At 35.6% G+C, this 14049-nt stretch overlaps 1 long non-coding RNA gene across 1 annotated transcript in view; it reads left to right on the top strand.

Moving 5' to 3' along the window:
- The window catches only part of LOC133254427 (uncharacterized), a 108537-nt gene extending 94769 nt beyond the window's left edge, over positions 1-13768 (top strand). Inside the window, exon 3 of the long non-coding RNA XR_009738670.1 lies at positions 13354-13768. This is a non-coding gene — a long non-coding RNA (uncharacterized LOC133254427). The remainder of the gene's footprint in view (positions 1-13353) is intronic.
- Positions 13769-14049: the final 281 nt, after the last annotated feature.

Raw genomic sequence — 14049 nt, 5'->3', positions numbered from 1 at the left:
TTTTTGGAGAGAAATAAGAAATAAGAGATGTAACTGACAGCTGACTCTATCTCAGTCCCTTGAACAATCAAAGATAATGAGTCAGAGTCTTTGCCTATAAGAAATTCATAATCTAGTAATGGATATAAGAGAAATATATAAATCATTTTATTAAAACTTGAAAGGCTATTAGAGATATACTGATTTTTTTTTTCTTGCACTATGATAAAGTATCTTATTTTCAGGAGAACCTTTGCTTGGAGAACAATATAAAAGCTATAGAACATATAAAAAGTAACTGACTGAGGGCCTTGTAGAGAAACCGAAGTAGGAAGGTTTTGAAGGGCTAAGATCTTAGAAAAAGGAAAACATATTGAGGCAAAATTGACATTCTCTGCCACTATTGTCCTTGAGAGATTTGCCAGTTCCTAAACATTGTAAGATGGGAGTCCAAGAAATCAAGAAAAATAAGCAGAGATTTTTGCAGTTCCATAGTGCTGAGGAACAAAAATAGGAGATCAAGTCCTGCCAAGGAGAAGGGACCTTGAAAAAAAAATCTAGATTTAGAGTTGAGAATCCAGGAAGTCTATGTTCTAGGGGTAAGGGAAAATCACAAATAGACCAGATCTCACAAATTTTGAAACCCAGTCTCAAATCATCTCACACTTAACTAACTAGATGATCTGTTCTCAAACTGCCTGCCTGGAAAAATATAACATGATACAGAGCCTTTAAATCTTTATGTCTGAAATTCAACTGGCAAAAAAAAAAATACACATCCTAGCAGATAGAAGAAAAATGAACAAAATCCCAGAAAGAAATAAACAAATCGAAAAGAGCCACAGATCATGAAATACTGAAATTTAGGATACAAGATTTTAAAGTATATGCAATTAATGCTTTTAAGAAAATAAAAATTCCCTGGAGTACTTCACACAGAATGGACTCAATAAATAGGAATCAGATGAAAATTATAGAATTTTAAAATAAAGTCACTGCAAACAAGTGTAAATATTTGATGGGAGATTGTCTAAGTGGGCAATATCTATCATAATCACTCTGTATTCCCCACTACATGGTACTGAAACTGGTATGTGGTGGGGTAGTCACTGTATTATTTGTTGAATGAATGGGTGTTTAAATGTGTACAGCCAAGTGTGCTTAAAAAAAAATCACTGAAGTTAATCACTCAATATAAAAATATTTGAAGAAAAGAAAGAAAGGGAAGAAAAAACAAAACCATATGGAAAAAATAGAAAATGAAAAGCAAATTGTTAGACTAAACCTAACCCTATTGATTATCATACAAATTGTCATTCCAGTCCATAGTTAACTGACAATATAGTAATTGATAAAACAATTAAAACATGTATAAGTATGTAGAAAACTTAAAGAATAAATCTATTAAATTGTCCTAATTTCTATACCATATACTAGACTATAGAACAAGCCTCTTGGGAATCAGCAGACCTACACTGAAAGAAATACTAAAGGGATTCTTTAGGTAGAAGGTAAATATTATCAGGAAAACAGAGCAAAGATGTATAAAGGATTAAAGTGCAATGAAAATGATGAAAATGTGGTTGTTTTAAAACGTTGTATACAACAAATGTATGCACTCTATATAAAACATTAGAATGATAACACACATGGAGGAAGGATTAAGTTAACCTTGTATGAACCTTTTCTAAGAACCTGTTCTAAGTATTTGTTTATTTCCAGAAGGTCAGTTCAGTCAGTTCAGTCGCTCAGTCGTGTCCGACTCTCTGCAACCCCATGAATCGCAGCACGCCAGGCCTCGCTGTCCATCACCAACTCCCGGAGTTCACCCAGGCTCATGTCCATTTAGTCAGTGATGCCATCCAGCCATCTCATCCTCTGTCATCCCCTTCTCCTCCTGCCCCCAATCCCTCCCAGCATCAGAGTCTTTTCCAATGAGTCAACTCTTCGCATGAGGTGGCCAAAGTACTGGAGTTTCAGCTTCAGCATCATTCCTTCCAAAGAAATCCTAGGGCTGATCTCCTTCTCCTTCAGAATGGACTGGTTGGATCTCCTTGCAGTCCAAGGGGCTCTCAAGAATCTTCTCCAACACCACAGTTCAAAAGCATCTATTCTTCGGCACTCAGCCTTCTTCTCAGAGAGCTATTAATTTATAGTTAAAACATTTGCTGGTAATATCTTTGGCAATCTCTCAAAGAAATGTTTAAACAATGTGTAACTAATAGAAGAGAAAACGGTAATAAAAAATGCTTAGCTCAAAAAAACAAGAAAGAAAAATAGCAACAACAAAATGGATAAACACAAAGCAAATGTAACCTGGTAAGTTCATATTCAAATATATTAATAATTTTATTAAGGATAAACAGATTTAATTAAAAGACAAATGTCATTATAGGAAACAAAAATGCTATAATATGTAGTCCTTAAGAGACACACAATAAATAAAAGAACAAAAAAGGCAGAAGGCATGTATTAAAAACCAATTATAATTATTCTAATAAAAAGATAGTGGACTTCAAGGCAGTATATGTTTCTAAAGAATAAGATTTCATAGTGATTAAAGGATCCACTAGGAAAATAAAATATTTCTAAATTTATATACAGATAATAATATAGCATTAATATAGACAAAGCACAAACTAAAAGGATTATAACCAGAATACAGTATTTCAGAATCATATTTGGAGATTAAACCCATTTCTCAAACTGATAAAGTAAGGAGCTAAGAAATTAATATAACAGTAGAAGATATGAAAACCACAATTCACAGTATTACTTAATTAATCTATTTAAAATGTTGAATCCCCAAAAGCAAAATGTACATATTTCAATGAAGCAGTTTCAATACATTTTTCAAAGAACTGAACTTAGAATGTGTTCTCTAGCCATGGTGAAATCAAGGTTAAATTTATCTACAAAAGATATAATGAGAAAAGACCCAGATGTTTGGAATTATGCACTATGCCTCTAAACTATGAGTCAGAGAAAATATGAAGGGAATTTTGTGATTTGAGCAATAATGAGAATAATATATTAAAATCTATTGGATGTGGGAATTCTCTGGGAATCCAGAGGTTAGGATTCCATACTTGCACTGTGAGGGCCTGGGTTAAATCCCTGGTTGGGTAACTAAGATTTTTCAAGTTGTGCAATGTGGCAAGAAAAAAACAAAGCCTATTCGATGAATCCAAACCCTGCTTAGAGAGAAATACATAGCAATAAAATGCATATATACAAAAAATCTGAAAATCAATATCCTTGGTAGCCATCTCAGGAGACTTGAAAAATAAAGTAACTAAATGCAAAGAAAGAAAGAAAGAAAAGTAAAGAAAGTGAAGTTGCTCAGTCATGCCCTACTCTTTGTGACCCCATGGACAGTAGCCTGCACCAAGCTCCTCCGTCCATGGGATTTTCAAGGCAAGAGTACCTGAGTGGGTTGCCATTTCCTTCTCCAGGGAATCTTCCCAACCCAGGGATTGAACCCAGATCTCTCACACTGTAGACAGACACTTTACTGTCTGAGCCACCAGGGAAGTCCAAATGCAAAGAAAGTAGCAGTAAATAAATAATTGCAATATGAACCAAAATTAATAATGTAATAAACAAATGCAAAATTGCAAAGTCAGCACAGCCAGGGGTTGGTTCTTTGGAAAGAATACTAGGACTTATAGCTTTCCAAGATTGGTCAAGGGAAAAAAAAAAAGAAGATATAAGGTACCAATACTAGGAGCATAAAAAGGCACATCATTAGAGATCCTGATAATATGAATGATCAATCTTAATAATATGAGCATTATGTCAATAAAATTGAACATGTATATATGAAATTGAAATTCCTGGGAAACTTCTACTTATCAAACTAGATATAAAAACTAATATAATTATGTATATATAGTATTATATCTATTAAATAAACTGAACCTATAATTTAAAACCCTCCTAAGAAGAAAACTCTAGGCCTAGATAATCTTAACCGTAAAGAAAGACATAACAATCTTACACAAACTTTTCCAGTGTGGATAAAGATGGAACAATTTCTATCTCATAAATATGTATTTTAGGAGACTACCATAAAATTTATACTCAAAACTAACAAGTACTTTACAAGAAAAAGCAATCCTTTATTAAGATAGAGAAAAATTCTTAAACTAGTGTACGCATATAAAGTCCACCGACACATGAAAAATTTAAAACACAACAAAAAATGTTTATTTCAAGCAATGTTGTTCAATATTCAAACATTAAACTGTGTATTTTACTCTATTAACCATATAAAGGATAAAATCATATGATATACAAAAGGTGCAGGAAAACATTTAAAATTTCACAGATTAATGATAAAAACTGTTAGTAACCTCAGAAGAGAAAAGCACTTTCTTAACCTAAGGCACTGATTCATTGGAAAAGACCCTGATGCTGGGAAAGATTGAAGGTGGGAGGAGAAGGGGATGACAGAGGATGAGATGGTTGGGTGCCATCACCGACTCAATGGACATGAGTTTGAGTAAGCTCTGGGAGTTGCTGATGTACAGGGAAGCCTGGCATACTGAAGTCCATGGGGTTGCAAAGAGTCGGACATGACTGAGCGACTGAACTGAACTGAACAAAGGCTTCAGCAAAACTTAAAATATTGGGGATAATAAATTGTCTACTAAGGTTCAACATATTCAATCTAAATCTAGATGATCTAGTGCTAACTAGATATACTTTCACAATGCATGATATGTGTACCAAAGTATGTAAAAGTAAAAAGACATTGTAATAAGTTCTAATTGGAAACAATGCAAATGCCTATGTGCTGTAGAATAGACAAATTGTGATGTGTGATGTATTTGTAAATATTTTAAGATAAATATTGATAAAATAAGAGAAAATGAGCAAACTAGTAGATGGCTGAAACCCACAAACATAATACTGAGCAAAAGAAGCAAGACACAAAACAATTCAAAAAAGCAAGACACATGGTATATTTACTTTGAAATAGTTAATCAAAATGCATTCTTATGATTTTTTCACTTTCCTGAATGTATGTTTATTATGGACTCAATTGTATTCCTTCAAAATTCTTATGTTGGAACCCTAACCATCAATGTGTTCGTATTTGGAGGTGGGGTGTTAGGGAGATAATTGGGTTTAATTGAGGTCATGAGGGTGGTGGCCTCAGGATGGGATAAGTATCCTCATAAGAGACCAGAGGGCTTTCTGTGTCTCCCTGCCATGTTAGGACATGACAAGAAAGTCAGCATCTGCAATCCAGAAGAGAGTCTTCTTTAGAACCTCAATAGGCTGATAACCCTCATCTCAGAATTCTGGCCTCCAGAACTATGAGGAAATAAATGTCTGTTCTTTAAGCCCACTCTGTCTATGGTATTTAGTTATGGCAGCCTGAGCTAACTGAGACATATTTTACTTCTATAAAAAGTTTACTTAGAAAGTAGAAAAATATATTCTGACAAGATTTAGAAGTGGTAGAAAGGTACAAGTATTGGCAAGGAGCAGATATATTTCTATATATTTCTATATCATAGAAATAATACTTTGACTAATTCTTAAAGAAAGAGCACAAGAAGTATGAAGTAGAGAGGAACCTCTCTACTTAGAAATGAGTGATGGTACAGAACTAGGGATGTCAGCTTAGAACTTTATATTTTATATGCATGAAATATACAATTGCTATAAATTATTATACCTGAGTAGGATCTGTCCATGAAGAAAGGACTGGATGCACACTGGAGACAAGGACATCTCATGGAGCACTGCTATAACAGTTCAAACACAATGTTGATTCTGTTGAGTTTACTCTGTATAAATAATTTTGATTTATGTTCTGTATAGGTCTTTGGTGTTTGTTTTTATTTTTATTTATTTTTTTAAATTTTATTTTATTTTTAAACTTTACATAATTGTATTAGTTTTGCCAAATATCAAAATGAATCCGCCACAGGTATACATGTGTTCCCCATCCTGAACCCTCCTCCCTCCTCCCTCCCCATACCATCCCTCTGGGTCGTCCCAGTGCACTAGCCCCAAGCATCCAGTATCGTGCATCGAACCTGGACTGGCATCTCGTTTCATACATGATATTTTACATGTTTCAATGCCATTCTCCCAAATCTTCCCACCCTCTCCCTCTCCCATAGAGTCCATAAGACTGTTCTATACATCAGTGTCTCTTTTGCTGTCTCGTACACTGGGTTATTGTTACCATCTTTCTAAATTCCATATATCACTTTATACCTTTGCTCTGTGTCCTATTTAATGATCCCAAAGTACTTTATAATAATATATATCTCCTTGATATAATGGACATTTCCTTGAGAACTAAGAAATTGTCAAAATTACAAGGACATTGTTAATATTTAAGCTCTTAGGACCCTAACTGAGAATACTACTGCTATTAGAAACTAGGTTTTTTTTTAATGTTTGAGTTTTATAGAAATGTTTCAGTTTCTTTAATTAATTTTTATTACAGTATAGTTGCTTTATTTTTTAAATTTTATTATTATTATTATTATTTTACTTTACAATATTGTATTGGTTTTGCCATACATCAACATGTATCTACCACGGGTGTACATGTGTTCCCCAGCCTGAACCCCCCTCCCACCTCCCTCCCTGTACCATCCCTCTGGGTCATCCCAGTGCACCAGCCCCAAGCTTCCTGTATCCTGCATTGAACCTGGACTGGCAATTCATTTCTTATATGATATTATACATGCCATTCTCCCAAATCATCCCCCCTATTCCTCTCCCACCGAGTCCAAAAGACTGTTCTATACATCTGTGTCTCTTTTGCTGTCTCGCATACAGGGTTGTCGTTACCATCTTTCTAAATTCCATATATATGCGTTAGTATACTGTATTGGTGTTTTTCTTTCTGGCTTACTTCACTCTGTATAATAGGCTCCAGTTTCATCCACCTCATTAGAACTGATTCAAATGAATTCTTTTTAATGGCTGAGTAATACTCCATTGTGTATATGTACCACAGCTTTCTTATCCATTCATCTGCTGATGGACATCTAGGTTGCTTCCATGTCCTGGCTATTATTAACAGTGCTGCAATGAACATAGGGGTACACGTGTCTCTTTCAATTCTGGTTTCCTCAGTGTGTATGCCCAGCAGTGGGATTGCTGGATCATATGGCACTTCTATTTCCAGTTTTTTAAGGAATCTCCACACTGTTCTCCATAGTGGCTGAACTAGTTTGCATTCCCACCAACAGTGTAAGAGGGTTCCCTTTTCTCCACATCCTCTCCATCATTTATTGCTTGTAGACTTTTGGATTGCAGCTATTCTGACTGGCGTGAAATGGTACTTCATTGTGGTTTTGATTTGCATTTCTCTGATAATGAGTGATGTTGAGCATCTTTTCATGTGTTTGTTAGCCATCTGTATGTCTTCTTTGGAGAAATGTCTATTTAGTTCTTTGGCCCATTTTTTGATTTGGATCGTTTATTTTTCTGGAATTGAGCTGCAGGAGTTGCTTGTATATTTTTGAGATTAGTTGTTTGTCAGTTGCTTCATTTGCTATTATTTTCTCCCATTCTGAAGGCTGTCTTTTCACCTTGCTTATAGTTTCCTTTGTTGTGCAGAAGTTTTAAATTTTAATTAGGTCCCATTTGTTTATTTTTGCTCTTATTTCCAATATTCTGGGAGGTGGGTCATAGAGGATCCTGCTGTGATGTATGTCAGAGAGTGTTTTGCCTATGTTCTCCTCTAAGAGTTTTATAGTTTCTGGTCTTATGTTTAGATATTTAGTCCATCTTGAGTTTATTTTTGTGTATGGTGTTAGAAAGTGTTCTAGTTTCATTCTTTTACAAGTGGTTGACCAGTTTTCCCAGCACCACTTGTTAAAGAGATTGTCTTTAATCCATTGTATATTCTTGCCTCCTTTGTCAAAGATAAGGTGTCCATATGTGCATGGATTTATCTCTGGGCTTTCTATATTTGATCCATTGATCTATATATCTGTCTTTGTGCCAGTACCATACTATCTTGATGTCTGTGGCTTTGTAGTAGAGCCTGAAGTCAAGCAGGTTAATTCCTCCAGTTCCATTCTTCTTTCTCAAGATTGCTTTGGCTATTTGAGGTTTTTTGTATTTCCATACAAATTGTGAAATTATTTGTTCTAGCTCTGTGAAAAATACCATTGGTAGCTTGATAGGGATTGCATTGCATCTATAGATTGCTTTGGGTAGTATACTCATTTTCAGTATATTGATTCTTCCGATCCATGAACACGGTATGTTTCTCCATCTATTAGTGTCCTCTTTGATTTCTTTCATCAGTGTTTTATAGTTTTCTATGTATAAGTCTTTAGTTTCTTTAGGTAGATATGTTCCTAAGTATTTTATTCTTTTAGTTGCAATGGTGAATGGAATTGTTTCCTTAATTTCTCTATTTTCTCATTTGTTGTGTTAGTTTCCACTCTACAGCAAAATTAATCAGCCACACATATACATACATCCCCTCCCCTTTGGACTTCCTTCCCATTCAGGTCACCACAGTACTTCAAATAGAGTTCCCTGTGCTATGCAGTATGTTCTCAATAGTTATCTATTTTATGCAATAGTATCAATAGTATATATATATATCAATCCCAATCTGCCAATTCCCCCATCCACCCCTTTTTCCCCTTGGTATCCATACATTTGTTCTCTATGTCTGTATCTCTATTTCTGCTTTGTGAATAGGATCATCTGTTGAAGTAGACATATATCTTGAAGATTTGGTCACTATGATTATTGCCATTGTCCTTAATGTGTGTGGAAGCACACAACAGAGGAAACCTAGAACTCTGAGCAATAAAAAGATGTATTTGTCCTAGAACAGAAAAATTTAGGGGCACAAAGGAGTCCTATAAAAGTTTTATCAAAGCTGCCTGGAGGTAGAACTGAATTGGTAGAAAGTTGACTTGGTATGTCTAAGTTAGAGGTATGTTGACTTCTTAAAGTATTTCTATGGTTTCTACAATGGTGATCGCCTTTGCTGATTAGATTCTGACAGATAAAATAAGGTGATATAGGATTTATTTAATAATAAGACTATGAAAACATATAGATATGAAGAATGCCTGAAAACAGGAGAGAGCTAGAGATCTCCTTGTGGTAAGTGTTGCTTTCCTGACTTTCAAGTTCCTTACACAAAAATACTTAATAACCAATGCATCTACCTTCCAGAATGAGGACCCTCACATTCTTTAAGCGGCCAACTCTGAGTCTTTCTAAGCACAGGTAGAGAGTTGAAATAAATCTTTCTGATTGTGTAGACTTTCAGCATTCTCCTGGGGAAATTCTGTAGAATGACTTGAATTAGAGGTCAGTTGGAGGCACTGAGTGGATCTGACCATCCTAAGTAGAATTTGGCTTCAGACCTGAAGTCCTGCCCCCAGTGCGATCATTTATTAGGCACAATATGTCAACATAACCTGGGTCAGCTGACTAATTTCTTCCCACTGTGGTAGATTCACCTGTCTGTCCAGCCAGAAGATTGACTGTCACAAAAAGGCATTCAATGAAGATTTGTTAAATAATTGAACAAGTTGGGCAAAATGATCATGGAATATATCTTCCTAGGAAGGAAACTGAAGGCTTTGAAGACACAGCTGATGTTTTCATGCCTTTTTCCAATCTAAAGTCATTTTTTTTTGATAGCTAAAGGGAATATGCTATCAAGAAAGAAAAATCTACAATATTATTTTTGTGGTCCGTGGATGATGATTATAGAGTTCTTCTTAGAACACAAGGAAGAATATATTTTGCAATAGACTTACTGGTCTGATTTTAAAAAGTTAGCCTTTGAGAAAGATAAATAATTCTAATGAATATTTTGAAAACTGGATACTACTCAGTTTAATAAGCACAATAATATACATATTAATGAAATCATAGAAATAAGTATGTATAATTTGTACAGCCTAGTAAATAAAAAATATGAAAATACATCAAGTGCTCAGTAATTCCAAGGAAGAAGCAACAAAGGAAAAAATCAGGACAAAGAATAATGAATAATTTTTGCAGATATTTATACATATGTAATTGGAGAAGGAAATGGCAACCTACTCCAGTGTTCTTGCCTGGAGAATCCCAGGGACGGGGAAGCCTGGTGGGTCGCTGTCTATGGGGTCACACAGAGTTGGACACAATTGCAGCAACTTAGCAGCATACATATGCAATCACATATATACACATACAAATGGCACATATGCATATATGCATATGTCATAATCAACCATATTTTATATATAATGTTAAAATAATTAAAGTAATATAATATTATTGGTATGACCAAAACTGATTTGTTTGCACTTATGAATGGGGCTTCCCTGGTGGCTCACATGGTAAAGAATCCGCCTGCAACATAGGAGATGCAGGTTCAGCCCCTGTGTTGGAAAGATCCCCTGTAGAAGGAAATGGCAACTCCAGTATTCTTGCCTGGAGAATTCCATGGACAGAGGAGCCTGGTGGGCTACAGTTCATGGAGTTGCAAAGAGTTGGACATGACCAAGTGACTAACACACACAAAGGCTTATACGTAAGTGGATGACCAAACCTTTTTTATAAGAAACATATAACTTGCAGCATTTGACATTGAAAAAGTATGTTTATATGTAACTTTGTATATGTGTGTATGAATCCACAGACTGGCCAAAAGGAAAGTGTGTCTTAAACTTTCCTATTATCAATAATAGGGCTGGTCCAATGGCAGAGTCAGTGGTGAAAAATGGCCCCATTATTATATACGAAAATTCTGATTACATTTGGTGTGTCTTTACTCTCATAGTTTCTCATAAGAGTGAGAAAGCAGTGTGATAAATTCTACTGTTCTTGAATAAGAACTTTTACATAAAGTAGAAGTCAAATCAACTTTGAGAGAAAATCATATTTTTATATTAGAATTTTAAATAGTGAGATGATTATATAGCCAAATATGATAACCTTACAATTCCAGTTAGTAAAGTTCAGGAAGTTCAGAGAAATATATAATTCCATGTTCAGGCTCTCTAAATATGAATACAGTTAAAAATAATGATGGGTTGAAAAAAGAAATTTTGATTTATAAACTTGTAAAAATTAAAAATTTTTTTTTGGCTGTGCTGGGTCTTTGTTGCTGTGCTGGCTTTTTCTAGCTGCAGTGAGCAGAGGCCACCTTATAGTTGCACAGCACAGGCTTCTTCTTGTTGTGAGTTCTTTTGCTGCAGAGCATGCGTTCTAGGACGCAAGGGCTTTAGTAGTTGTGGGTCGTGGGCTCTAGAGCACAGGCTTAGCAGTTGCAGTTCAGGCCTTAGTTGATCTGTGGCATGGGAGATTTTCCTGGAACAGGAATCGAACCTGTGTCTCCTACATTGGCAGATGGAGCAGAAATGATTATTATCATAATCTGACAAATAAAGAAACTGAGACTTAAGGTGATTATGTAATTTGTACACTCAGTAACCAGTAATCTGTAGGTGATAGTGGTGTATCACTGAAATTGTTGAAAATCAAACTATTCTGAATTGTAGCTCTGGGAAACAAAGAACTAGAAACCAACTCAAGATGGCCTGTGTGCCTTTTAGAAGGTTGGCAGTAAATGTGGCACCAAACTCTGGATCCAATCAAATGTTTGGTACTGTCCAACCTTCCATATGGTTGGGAGGTCTGGATCTGTCACAGATGTCGCAGGCAGCTTCCCGCATCACCTGCAAGACATATGTGACAAAAATGGGAAAGCAAGATTACTAAAAGTATGTCTCCAGCTGGGCCTGTAGCTGTGAAGCAAAGATCAGCACAGCAGCAAGCATGGGAACTGGGCAAACATCGGGGGTGGTTCACTTTAAGGCCCTGAGTCAGCTGCTCAACAGTGAACTGAAATAGGGCACTGCAAGAAGGCTGGGCTGGCAGAAGAAAAGCTCCAAGGACACACTGAATCGCAACTTCTAACAATGTGGCATGGCTGTGCAAACAACATTAGACAGGCCAAACTTAAATGCAAAAAATCAAAGACTGAGTGACTCATTTTGGGCAAATGTGTCTGGCAGCCTAGAAGGAGGAAAGGCAGGGCTGCAAGTACAATATGCTCTACAGACAGAGGAGAGAGTCCCAGCCCAAAGACACTTTCCATGTGTACAAAGTGTGGAAAATCTGAGACATGCACTGGGCTCTTCAGCCACATTCTCACCCTTGGAAAGCAATCAGCCAGCAGAAAAAAATCTCCAATTTAAATGACGGCAAAATGTATGCTTGGAATTATCTGACCAAATTAGCAACTGAGATATTCTAGGGACTTAATTTGCACATTGAGTTTTAATAGTATTATATTTGTATAGCAGATTATATAACCAAAAATGTTAATGGGAAAATGATTTTATTTGACTGGGAAATTGGCACTCTGGCTAATTGTCTGAAAAGGAGCCAATTTTAAAATTCAGATGCTGTTTGAATGAATTGGGATTGGCTGAATTAGGATTTATTGTGTAAAAGACACAGTTTTTAAAAATAGCCTAAGGAAAGAAAAGAGGGCTCAATGAACTAAGTTTGTTCATTAGTTCATCAAACTAAGTTTGTGTACTTCATCATGTTCTGGCATGAATTTCAGGGTGGAACAAATGAGACCATCAGAGAGGACTATTGTGGTGGGGGTAGGGGTGGAAGATGAATAAATGCTCTGAGATGGGTATGCAATATAGATGTGTATGTGTTCAGAGTAAATAGAAGAGTGGCTTGTCATCTGTCCGCCATTTAGCCAAATAGCAAATCTCTACTAAAACATTTGATTACCTTTTTATAAATGACTTCCAGTTTTATATGATTATTTTATGCAGATTAGAATTCAGTTGCCACACATATTTAGGAATGGCTATGTTTTCAGTACGATATTTAGAGTACTTGAAACATTAAGAAGATTCAAAGTCTGCAATTAATGATGGTGATGACTTTTCTTATTATGAAATGTATTAGCTGTAGCTGACCAAAACTAAAAAAGAAACAAGACTGAGGGCAGTTAATTTTATCAGAGAAAGCTTTGCTAATAAAAAAACTATTAATTGTTTTTAGAATATCCCCTTTCTTAGCCAGTTGTAATGATCTTATGCTTGCTTAACCCCACCCCCTTTTCCTGAAGAAGCACAGGCCTTGTAACAGTCAAAATTGCCCTCTATTCATGAGGGTACAAGCCCTTCTTATTGCATGCCTTCAGGATTTGGTAAGCACAAGATTTCCCTAGAAAGCCAGGCCTTTTCTTCTCCACCCCACCCCCTATCAGCCCTACTTCTTAAGACAACATCTTCAAGTTGCCATAGACCAACTGTGAGTGTTAAATGAATGTCTTTGACAGGAGCTAAGTCTTTTGGGCATTGAAATAAGGTTTTCTTCCTCTTTTGGCATGTGAAGATTGAGAGTGTGCTTTGACACCAGTAGCAGAGGATGTGAGCAAAGCAACTTTCAGAACATCAAAAGTGTCAGCAGAAGAAAAAATCAGCACAAGTAGAAAGCATCAAGGTAATTTCCCCACCTCTAGTATTCCATGAAGTCAGTCAGCTTATTGCCACTCTTGGCGGACAGAGCCTCCTTCTCTGTTGTTAAATGCCACATAACTGTCTGTCAGCCTCTAGGGCTGTTCCGTTCTCTTATATGGAAACACAAAAGTGGAAACAAAAGCAGCAATGTATTGAGCTCAAGTAAAATGAAAAAAAATGTCCTACTTCATTCACAAATATATATTTTGTGGGTATTTTCCACAAATATCATAGCCAGAATTCCTATTACGTTTATCAAATTTCTTCAAGAGATGAAAAAATCCATTTCTATGTGGAGAAGTGTTTCTCCTATTTTTATGTTGTTTTTATTTTAGATTTGGAACTGAAAAAATATGGTTATACTTCTGCATTTTTGAATGTATTAAAGATTTCATTGCTAATGCTAAAATTTCTTAAAGTTGTTATTAATATATGATATATCCAAATGAAAGTATTCTTATCATAAGTGTAGAACTTATTGGAAATAAGTGAATTATTTCCAATTGCACATCCATGAAGCCAGTACCCAAGTTAAGCAACAGAAACTTACTCATGCTAAGTTTTCCAATAG

Source organism: Bos javanicus, chromosome 9 (assembly GCF_032452875.1).
Source record: "Bos javanicus breed banteng chromosome 9, ARS-OSU_banteng_1.0, whole genome shotgun sequence".
Taxonomy (NCBI): Eukaryota; Metazoa; Chordata; class Mammalia; order Artiodactyla; family Bovidae; genus Bos; species Bos javanicus.
This window is presented reverse-complemented; position numbering and strand designations above follow the sequence as displayed.